General features: G+C 33.6%; 1 long non-coding RNA gene across 1 annotated transcript; it reads right to left on the reverse strand.

Annotated features, from left to right (window-relative positions):
- Nucleotides 1-1,496: 1,496 nt before the first annotated feature.
- On the reverse strand, nucleotides 1,497-2,543 carry LOC120177810. The gene is made up of 3 exons (XR_005521473.1): nucleotides 2,397-2,543; nucleotides 2,118-2,215; nucleotides 1,497-1,655 (listed from the first exon to the last, which is right to left on the reverse strand). It is a non-coding gene; the product is annotated as an uncharacterized LOC120177810 (long non-coding RNA).
- Nucleotides 2,544-12,313: the final 9,770 nt, after the last annotated feature.

The following is a 12,313-nucleotide window of genomic DNA, read 5'->3' on the forward strand; positions in this document are numbered from 1 at the left end:
GAATAAATAGGGGGCAGACGCGATTGTTGAAAATTGTTCGAGTCTTATACTCTCTGAAGAAATAGGGGGCAGACGCGATCGTTGGAGATTATTGTTCGAGTTCTAGTCCCTGAAGAAAATTGGGCAGACCCGTAGGAAGATTATTGTTCGAGTTCTAGTCCCTGAAGAAAATTGGGCATTCTCGTAGGAAGATTATTGTTCGAGTTCTAGTCCCTGAAGAAAATTGGGCAGACCCGTAGGAAGATTATTGTTCGAGCTCTAGTCCTTGAAGAAAATTGGGCAGACCCGTAAGAAGATTATTTTTCGAGTTCTAGTCCCTGAAGAAAATTGGGCAGACCCGTAGGAAGATTATTGTTCGAGTTCTAGTCCCTGAAGAAAATTGGGCAGTCTCGTAGGAAGATTATTGTTCGAGTTCTATACTCCCTAAAGAGAGGGAGCAAACCCGTTTGAAGATTGTTTGAGTTCTATACTCCCTAAAGAAAGAGGGAGCGAACCCATTTTCAGAAGATTGTTCGAGTTCTATACTCCCTGAAGAAAAAGGGAGCGAACCCGTTTTCAGAAGATTGTTCGAGTTATATACTCCCTGAAGAAAGAGGGAGCGAACCCATTTTCAGAAGATTGTTCGAGTTTTATACTCCTTGAAGAAAAAAGGAGCGAACCCGTTTGAAGATTTTCGAGTTCTATACTCCCTGAAGAAAGAGGGAGCGAACCTGTTTGAAGAAGATATCCGAGTTCTATACTCCCTAGAGAAAGAGGGAGCGAACTCGTAAGAAGAAGATGTTCGAGTTCCATACTCCCTAAAGAGAGAGAGCGAACTCGTTTGAAGATTGTTCGAGTTCTATACTTCCTAAAGAAAGAGGAAGCAAACCCGTTTGAAGAAGATGTCCGAGTTTTATACTCCCTAGAGAAAGAGGGAGCAAACCCGTTTGAAAAAGATATTCGAGTTCTATACTCTCTGAAGAAAGAGGGAGCGAACCCGTAAGAAGAAGATTGTTCGAGTCTCATACTCTCTGAAGGAATAGGGAGCAGAAATGATAGTTGAAGATTGTTCGAGTCTTATACTCTCTAAAGGAATAGGGAAAAGACATGATTGTTGAAGATTGTTCAAGTCTTATACTCTCTGAAGGAATAGGGAACAAACACGAGTGTTGAAGATGTTTGAGTTCTATACTCCCTGAAAGAAAGAGGGAACGAACCCATTGGCAGAAGACTGTTCGAGTTCCATACTTCAGGAGCGAACACGTTTTCAAAAGATTTCTCGAGTTCTATACTCCCTGAAGCAATAGGGAGCGAACCCGCTGGTCGAATTTTGATCAAACAAAAGGGAGCAGATCCCTCATCAAGTTTCAAAGCATGAAGAAAGAACTGGACAAAAACGCACTGTCATTTTTATCTTTGCCCTATTCTTGTTAACACAAGAATGGGCAAAGAGGGGCAGCTGTAGACACCCATTTTTGTCCGGATTATAAATATTATATTATTATTATTATTATTATTATTATTATTATTAATGTTACATATTATTTTTTACAGGCTCGAGACCCAGATTACAAATTTCTTATAACTCAAGCTCAACCCAGTGACCATTACCCCAGTTACCGGTTTCCATCAATGCATGAGCCAATCACTGCCACCAATCATGCCATCCATTGAAGCTGATAAAAAATAAGCAAATCAATAAACAAATCAGTCACCAAGGTCAAAGAGATTTGACAAACCTTTACCTAAACCTTTGAAATGGAAATAAATCCCGAAAATTATGGGATTAAAGGTACCTGCTTCAGCACTAATCCAACCAAGAAGGAAAAAGATGGATGGGAAGCAACCATAAAAGAGAGGGGGGAAAAAAAGAACACAGAGAGGGTGACGATTAAAAAGGGGAATTCCAAAAAACAAGGGTTGCTCGGTTTTTCTTTGAAGGAAATATGGGGAGTATCCACAAGAGCTGCTGTTCCCAATAGCCGAATCCGTCATCGTTGTAAACCAGGGGTTTTCCCATTTTTTAATATAATACAGATTTAAAACGGTATTTTCTTATTTCAGTTTTTTTTTACTTTACAGTGTGCGTGTCCTTGTTTTGAAACGAATGTAAAAAAAAAGGAGGGCAAATTTTTTACCTTTACATATAGTCTTTGTCGGTGAGAATAGGGAGCCTTGCTAGTTTAGTCGATCGGTGAGGGAAACCCGAGAGAGAATCGACAGAGCCCATAGTACCCTTAGCAAGCATAATGAACTAGATATTAGAAATAAAAATAAAGCAATATAATCAATTTTCTTACTCATCCGATTCACACAAGAAATAAAATCAAAGAGAAGTCCATTTTTCATTTTTAAAGGCATTTTCCTAATATAGTTTTGAAACCAGAAAATGGGAATAGAAATTTAGGATTGTTTACCTTGGCTTTTGAAGATTGTTAGAGTATGTAGCAGCGTTGGTTCATAGCATTCTAAGGTAGTTGAGGTTTTGATCGAGTGTGAATACCAGTGAGTGAGGTTGAGAGCGGCGCTGTGCGTGGTTAAGAGAAAAATGGAGTGTGGAAAGAAAGGAGACAGTTGTGCACATGTTCTGCGTAAAGTTGGGATGCTTAAGTTTAGGTTATTTACGTTTTATATATTTTTAGGGTAAATTATCGTTTAGTCACCGCACTTGGGTTTGTCTGTGTAGAGCTACACATTGTTTCACGTTTAATGCAATTCGATCATCAAATCAAGGCTTTTAAAATTTTAGATTGGTTCCCTTTAATTCTATACGCATTATTTTTTATCCTCAAAGCTAGTTTATTTAAATTTTGTGTATATTCTATAGGCAGTATATATGTTTTATGATATTTATGCTTTTAACTATGTGTTGTTGTTGTGTTCGTACTTGGGTCTCTTAGTTATGGTGTTTTTAATTTAATCACATATTTATTACACCTTTTGAGTTTCAATTATTTTGTCTTTGAGGTCTGTAGTTTTCTTTTCTTATATTTAAGACCGTTGTAGTTATTCATGTATGTAACACGTACTGTGTGTAAGGGTGTTTTGATTCCTTCAAAATTTCTTCAAATATTACATAATAATATGTGTGTTTATCTTTTATTTATTTATAATTATATTATTTTTAAATGGTTGTTTATGTCATTTATTACCAAATTTTTTATTTTGATCCCAGTTCTAGTCAAGTTAAATTTTTGTTTATTTTTGCATTTAGTATGTAATTTTGATTAATTGGCATTTTAGTACCAGAACCCAGTTATTGTGAGTTTTCTTTTGTTTTTACATTTTCTATGTTCATTTTCAGACATATTTTAGTTTTATAGGCAGTCTCGGGTTTATTTTGATTTTAATATATGTAATGTATTGATTTGTTTTTTTTATCTTTGTTTAATAGTGATTTTAGCTTTAGATTTATTTACTCATTTATTTTAATCTCATGTTTAATTAATTTTTACATGACATCCTTTTTGCATAATTTGCATGATATCCTCATGTGCATATCTCGGCATTATTACATAATTTGATTAAGGGTAATATCCTTTTAATTTGAAATTGTTTTAAGTGGGTTGTCTTAACTGATTAGATATCCGCTTTTAACGATTTTAAATTAGAAGTGTATCCCATTAGTGACACCTAAAAATTGATTTATCACTTTAAAATTTGGGAACGGAAGATAAAGAAATGTTCGGCTATTTAAATTTATCGAGAAAAGGTTGTTATAACTATTTAAGATCTGGTCTCGATATTTTTAAATAATCGAATATTCTTTATCTTTCTAAAGGTTAGGTAATTTTAATTTAATCTATTTTGGGTGCTTTTGAATTTTGTAAAATTCATGTGGTGTTTTGTCGGGGATCATAAATCAAATTAAACTCGAATTTGTAAATTTCATTGCAAAGACATTAATTAATCGATGAGGTACCGATTTAGGGCGTTGTGGGGGTGCTAATCCTTCCCCACGCGTAACCGACTCCCGAACGCATTTTCTGGTAACGCATACTTTAAATTGTTGTTTTAATTAAAATTAACTTTTATTTAAAATGACAAAACATTTTTGGGTGTCCAATCACACCCTAATCAAGGATTGGTGGCGACTCTTCGAACCTGTGTTTTTATCGTGAATGGATTCCCAAATTCTTGAAACGAGAGGTTTTCTAAAGTCACATTGTTTTAATTTAAAATCAAACATAAAGAAAATAATTAAAAATGACGTGGTTTTCCAACACCTAAAAATCGTTTCGACAGAAACTATCTCAAGCGAGATAAAATCTTCTTTTTAAAAACAGTCTTGAGTGAAATGAAATGCATTCTTTCGAGTGAAACAGTCTCAAGTGAGACAAAGTCTGTTTTAAGAAAAGCAATCTCAAGTGAGATAATCATCTGCATTAAATGAGATTGTATCAAGCGAGACAAAATTTATATTGGAAATGTTGAATCTGAAGATGATTGTCGATCTTTCAATCTGTCGAGTTGGTTGAAGTGTGACTTCTTGCTGCTGAGTTAAGCAACCACCATCGATTTTTACAAACTCTTTTGAATCAAGTATCTTTCACCTTGAAGTTGAAACTTGACTCTAAAGCTGCAAAACTTATGTATATGAAAAAATGATAAATATGATGCTCTAAAATGTATGCATAATGAATGAGTTCTTGTTTTATTCCTTGGACAGAATCTCAATTTTTGCCTATTGGTTCCTACATGTAGAGGAAAAGCCTTCGGAAGATCTGATCATTCGCATCAGGATTTTGAATCCTCGGAGATGCCCCAATATTCAATGTTGAATCTCCAAAAATGCCCTAACATTAAAAGTGCCCCTATTGTTCCTCATTTCTTGCTTCAACATTAATTCTAAGCATGAGATTACTGTTTGAGAGCCATATGTCATTTACCAAGATCCACTCTAGAGAGATTGTCTTGTTTGAAAAAATGTTTCTCTTTTATTTTCAAAGTTCTGAAAATATCAATTAAAAGAGTTTCGAAAAATGTTTAATCAGAAGTTTTGAGAATATTGCCCCTTTCACGATTTTACAATTGAGACGAATCATAAAACTAGAGTTCATTGGATATCAAAGAATTAATTACAATGTTAATCCTTCAATAAATTATAGCTATTTGACACGTGCCAAGATCAAAGCTATTTTTGGGAAATGGTTAAGTAAGGAAAGGATAAAAAGTCTCAGGTTATTGTGTTTGGTCAAAGGTTTGGCATTTTTTGTTTATTTGATGCTCAAAGGTTTGATGGGGTACCTTGTATGCTCCTCTACTGGAAGTGTTCTCTGACTCCCAACTTTCATGGTCATGCTCGGATTGTGCGATGCCTTATCAAGGAATTTGTGCGATCGCCTCAGCTGCCCAATTTTCGTATTCGAGCCGCCTTTTCAGGTTTTCAACTCGAATCCTCCTTTGGTTTCAAAACATCATTCGTAATTTACGTCTTGAACCCCCTTTGTTATTTTTCTCTATCATACATTAATTACACTATTTTTTACAAATAACGATTAGTCCTGATGGGCGGGATGAAATCTGAAGATAGTCTCTTCTGTTTAGAAATCAATATATGATTAGAAGGGACTTTTACGATACGTAACGTAGGTCATGGTTCATGGTTATGAAAGAAATAGATAAAAGTCTCAAACAAGTGTTTAAGGGTGATTAAACCAAGGATCAATTCATTATGATGACTTTAATCATATCTTGCTCAATTTGAATCTGCTCGTATGTGTGTCTCTCTTGATGCTCTATGATATTCGAGTGGAGTGATTCAGTGATTCAGAAATGATTGTGCTTGATCAATCACATTTGATGCTCTATGATCTTCGAGTGAAGTGGTTCAGTGATTTAGAAATGACTGTGCTTGATCAATCACATTTGATGCTCTATGCGATGCGTCGTTTGAATCGAGAGAACCTTTGCATATGCATCTTGTTTTCTTTTTTCTTCAATTTTCCTTTTTTTTCTCTTTTTATTTTCTCTTTGCTTTTTTCTCTTTTTTTCTCTTTTTGTTCTGATTGAATCTTTGCACTGGGCATTTGGTTCACCTTTCGGTATCTCATCTGAATCAATTTCTTCACTCATGCGAGCATATTTTCTCCACCTTGCCCCCCAGTGTGGAGGGTGATCCTTGGTTAGAGTTAAATCAGAAGAAAAATACTACAGGCTCAAAAGGGGACACAAGGGATATATATTTTCTCCTGTTGTGAAGTGGTAAAGAAAGAAAGACGTTCATCATTTCATACATATAAGCTTTCACAGAAGAGGTATCCCCAGAGGGATAGATTTTCAGGATTAATTTTATTCACATGAAAACAGTGTAATTAATGCATGATAGAATTATTTCGATTGAATTCTTCTTTCTTCTTCTTGCCCCTAACATGTCTCAATGTTCAGGCTCCCTACGAGATGCCCAAAGTTGTGTCTTAGAAGAATGATCATGTTCAAATGAACAACTCAATGCCTTGGGTTTTGTTGGCATAAAAATGTCAATTTTGAGTCTAAAAAGACAATGGTGTGACTTTATCGACTCAAAGAAATGCATGGTATGAAAAAGTTTCAAAGGGGTTATAACGTCAAAACTTGGTATTTTTGGTAATGACCATGAGTTATTTTGGGTAAAGAATCAAGGTATTTTATTTTGGGGTTTGAGACAGGATAAGAAAGGTCTAATCTTGCCATATATCAAAAATCTATAATTCTTGAAGAATTAAAAGAATCCTTAATTCATTTAATATTCGAAGAACTAAAGATTAAAATTTATTCAATTGCTCCACCTTAGAAAGTAGCATAAATTCAATCGTTTAAAAGATTAAGCAAAAGATCAAAGACGTGTTCAAACAAAACAATCCTCTAGGTGCAAATGGTATATGCAATTCCCCCTTCTTCGGCTGTCCATGCCCCTGAATCCATCAGGTTTTGGATCTTGCGCTTTGGCGCCTTATAGTTCTCAGAGGAATATTTGGAGCATCCTATGTGGCAACTGCAAACAACTTCAACATCGTAGCCCTCAGGATATGTGGACTCTTTTCTCAGATCATCCTGGCAAGCTTAGTCATATAACCAACTGATTGGGCTCCCACTGTACTGATTTCAATTTTTTCTTTTGATGTTACAATCTTGCTTCCATGTGGTGTCATGTGGTTAAAACCACTTCATCGAATCCTCCATGAAGAAATTTCATGTTTATGAAAATGCTTAAAAATGAAATGTAGATGCAAAATGAAAAATGCAAAATGCATGAAATGTTCGAGGCATTGATCCAAAAACATGTATGTTATTATAAATAATCTTTATTGGGACAAAAGTGTTTTATCTTTTAAGAGAAAATAAACATATTTAAAGGTATATCCAAACTAAATCCTCTAGACCCCGAAACAAGTTGACTAGTCTTCTACCTTCGTGTGTCACCGGTCAAATACCCTACCGAACCGCTCTGGCTTCTCTAGCTAAACCGTGCAAGTGACGAGCTGTTTTTTTGTACTTGTTCCCAAAAGTATCGAATGACTGCATCTCTGCCTTTCATCATTTGCTGAATCGGAAACTCCATTGAAATCCTCCATCAAAGGGATTATCCAAAGTTCATTTGCTTGTTTCTTGAATTTGTCGACAATGACTTCCAATTCAGCTATCGTTTTGCCATCTTGTTTTTGTCATCTTTGAATGGACTCTCGAGGTTAGTAACTTTTTTCTCGTCTTGCCCCTACCACCTTTGTCAACCCATTTTTAAAAAGTTAACTTTTGATGTATTTGATTGTGGCCGCCATGTCTTCTTGATCGAATGTGATCTTGATCGAATATGACACATAGTTGTCTTACAGATTGTCCTCATTTTCTTTCTGAGTCTTTTCTGACCATAGCCGGACCCCTGCGTTTTTCACCTCTTGTATTACAACCCCTTTTTCCATTAATGTGAATTATTTATGTTTTAACAAACACATTTTTGGTAGATCAATACCTCTTTTAAATTATGCAAATGATGAAAACAAAATAAAAGAGAACAAAAATGAAAAAGGTTAGTGAGGTGAAAAAAACAATCATGAAAATAAAAGTCCTACCCCACATGATATCTACCCCACAAGCTTATTATTCCTACCCGGACATGATCTATATCCTGCAAGTTGATTTTGAACAAGTCCTAACCGCATAAATTTCTAGTTCACATGCTTTGAACAGAAAGTAAAGCAGGAAATAATTCCTGCATCCTAGGATTTGAAATGAGGTTTTGGGGTGGGCTCTAACTCCTTCAAAGTCTCCCAGTTTAGGTTCTAAAAAACGGTACCCGAGTTCTCTTTGCTGGTGCCCCCTTGGGCTTACTTAGTCCTAAACCCATCACAGGCTTGTGTGGACTAAGTTAAACTCGAGAGGAAACATTCCCTTATGCCCATACGGAGAATAAATTCACACGAAGACATAAGGTATATGAATCTTGAAGGCTACTTGCTAGGCCCGCACGGTGAATAAATTCACACGAAGGCGTCGCTTTCACCCCCACTTAAATAGGGTTCAGAGCTCGGGTATAGAGCCTTAGACGAAAAATCTTTAAGAACTGAAATCATTAAAAAACAGTTAGTACAACTATTTACTTGAAAAAAATAATCAAAGATAAATAATTGGAATCGAATAAATAAATTAAAATTTAAACTTGTAATTTTCGCTAAAAAAATACAACCGAAAATTAATTTCGGCCTGACTTACTTACCTTTCCCCAGCGGAGTCGCCAAGCTGTCGTAACCGTCTTTCGGTTGGGCCCCGGAATTGGGCTTCGACTTGAAAAATATGGATTGGAGTCGCCACCGACCATTTTAAAACGAATTTAGGTGGGTCGGACACCATCTTACCTGATCTGTTTTTTTACCAGAAATATGTCGGGTTCGGGAGTCGGTTACGGTCAAGGAAGGATTAGTACCCTTGAACCGCCTTTTTGGTACCAATTAATTTGCCGGTTGTCTTAGTTGCGAAAATTTGACATTTAAATTAAAATTTAACATACCCGATTCAAATTACTTACAATTGATTTATTTGAATACCCTTAAAAGATAAAAACGTTTGACTCGTAGCAGAGTATAAAATCGAATTAGGATAGCAAGTTTGCAAACGTGAGAATAATAAATAAAACAAAAAAATGGAATATAATAAAAAAAATAAAAATAAACAAAATGAATAAAATGTTAAAAAACAAAGACATAGATAAAGGGAAAATATTAATGGAGTAAAAAAATAAAATAAATTAAAAGAAATTAAAAAGGAATAAAAATAATGTGTACATATAAAATAGTATTTACTAAAACAAATAAAAATAATAAATATATAATACTAAGTAAAATACATAAAAAATAAATATATACATGATATTAAGAAAAACAAATAATAGAAAAAAATAAAATAAAGTAAAAATATAATATATATAAATAAATAAAAACAAAAATAGAATTTTAAGAAAAAATATATATATAAATGTATAAAATATAATATTAAGAAAATATATATATACATAGTAAATGGAGAAAAATTATCTATATATATATATATATATATATATATAATGATATGAGATATATATAATAAAAATAATATAATATAAATAAAAAAGGAATATAGTAAATAAATAAAAAATATAATTAAATATATATATATATATTGGTGACGAAATTAATATAAAAGTAAAATTAAAGGGTAAATTTCAAGGTAAATTAAAGATTAAGATTGATTTAGGGGGAATATTAAATACTTTAAAAAAATGAACATGCCTCGGGAGTAGATCTAGATTTGAAACTTCGAAACCCCACCCCTTTTTGGTCATCGGCGCAACCCACGCTTTGGGTTATTCAAACCAAATCTCAATAAAAATAACATGCACATGCGAGAAATGAACGAATCAATGTAAAAAAATGCTACCTTTTATTTCCTTTTCGAATCGTTTACAATAGATTTGCCTTTGTATTTTTTCGTGCTTTCCTCTGTATCTTGTATGTAAATCGTGTCTTACAAATGGGGAGGATTACATGTATTTATAGTGAAAAAACTAACTATTTTTAGAATCCTATTAGCAATAGAATCCTAATGCAACTAGACTCCTTGCTCGGTTGTTGCACGTTTGTTGGTGTGGTTGTTGCTTTAAAAGATATGGTGGTGGAAGAGTCCTCTTAGGAGATGAACTCTTACTAGTTCTATCTTTTAAGAAAAAGGGTGTCTACACAAACGCACCCTTATTTCTTTCATGAAAAACAAGATTTGTTGCTATCTGCAAAGTTGATTTGTTGTCACATATTAGTTTAGATGGTTCCATATTCTTGAATCCCAATTCTGCTAGCAAAACTAACTATGTTTCGTTAAGACCCATAAGAAACTGCAACAACTTCTATTGGGTAATATGCTTAGAATTTTGTTAAGAAGCATCACAATTGCAAGTAAAAAAGGTACCAAAGAATGATACTCATCCCGCAACAACTTTAAACGAGTGAAATAAACAGAGACAGTTGAATCACCTTGAGATAGCATTGCAATTTCTCGATGCAAAAAAAATATCCGAGATCCGTCAATCTTATTAAACCACTCATTCAAATCGGTCCACACATAAGCAACGCTTAAGACGAAAATAATTACGGCGAAGAGATCACTACTTATAGTATTCAGAAGTCAGGATAAAACGAACCCATTACAGCGTTCCCACTGAGAGTGCAAGGACTCATCAAAATCCTCTTTACGACTGGAACCATCAACGAAACCTAGCATATTCTTTGCAAATAAAGCAATATTCATTGATTGACTCCACACATTTTAATTGTCAATGCCAACCAAACGATGAGAAACAATAACACCGCTCGGAGTATTAGATGGGTGCAGGAACAAGGGATGATTGAAATCAACCATTGTGATTTTGGCAGAATGAGGCATATCGACGCAAAGAAAGAACCCTAACCAAGAATGAGAGAATTCTGTTTAGGGAAGAATGGGCAGAAAGTAAAAAAATGGCCCAACGAACCTGGGCTAGACTGATACCATGTTGAAAAACATAAGCAGATATTTGGGTAGAATTAATTCATTCTTTTCAACTTCTTAATTTACATAAAAAAAGGTCCTTCTTATATACATGTAACATGCTGCAACTAACCTACTAACCGTAAGCTAAAAAACAAACTAACAATAAATTGTACAGCTAAGCAAAAACTAACACTTTTCTACACTTTCTGGGATTTTGCATTTTTTTTTTGTGTTGATACACATTGTAGCAACTAAATAGGAGGTGAGGTCGTTAGCTTGGCAGCGCTGGCGTTTTAATTGATATATGAAGTTAGGTGAAAAAATTGTTGTCGACGAGCAAGTGGATGACGAACTCAGTGCAACAGAAGAAAAAGAGGAGAGCGTGGAGTGCATAAATGGCGTGAGACGGTGAGAGAGAGGGTTAAAATGCCATGCCACTAAAAAATGGTATTCTCAACGCTAGTCAAATATTAAATGGAGTGACATAACAGAGACAACAAACCAAGTCAGCATATTTTAATACGGTTTTTGTTGGTCAAAATGTCATATTAAACTCTTTTTTTTTCTAAATTTAAGAGTCACATTGAGTATAAAATAAATTTGAAGGTCATATTGATTTTTTCAAAGTTTGAGGGCTCATTTAAGGCTTTAAAATTAAAAGTTGAAAATGAATTATTCTTCGAAATCAATGAATAACTCAAAAAAAGTAAATGAGATACAAGTAAGAATAAATTATTTTGAGAAAAATGTTTTGTACATTTTTTCTTTATAAAGTTCATGGAGAAAAAAAAAACTCAAGTTGCTTTTAAAAGGAGGGTTTATTTAACAAAGTTATACCAAATAGAATTGAAAAAGGAAAAGGCCGAAACTTAACTTTGTTAAATCAAGTTTTAGTTATAAAGGATACAGAGGTCTGTTTAAAATTTTTAAGGAAAAACTTATTAAAAGTGTACCGTTTAAAGGACTTAGCATTACTAAAGACAATCATATCCCTTATAAGTGCATGTTTAAAAGGACTAAGATAACAAGAATTAATGCTTATAGATTCAAAAAAAAAATTGAATACCAAGAAGTAAGACTTGATCATATATTTTCAGGTGAAATGATTCTTTTAAGATGAATAATATTTTTTTTAAAAACATTTAAAGTGATTATAAGATGATATATATTCAAAATCTTTGTTAATTATTTTTAAAAATTAATATTTTTATCATTGAAATCACTTAAAAAATTATTTTAAGATATAAATTAAGTACAAATTCATGGTACGCACATAATATGTGACAATAGCCATTTCATTGAATTAAAATCTTGGGAAAATGTCTTATTGGCGAAACACGTCGTTATCCAATTCTTTATA

This window comes from Hibiscus syriacus, unplaced genomic scaffold (assembly GCF_006381635.1).
Source record: "Hibiscus syriacus cultivar Baekdansim isolate YM2019G1 unplaced genomic scaffold, ASM638163v2 tig00112319_pilon, whole genome shotgun sequence".
Lineage (NCBI taxonomy): Eukaryota > Viridiplantae > Streptophyta > Magnoliopsida > Malvales > Malvaceae > Hibiscus > Hibiscus syriacus.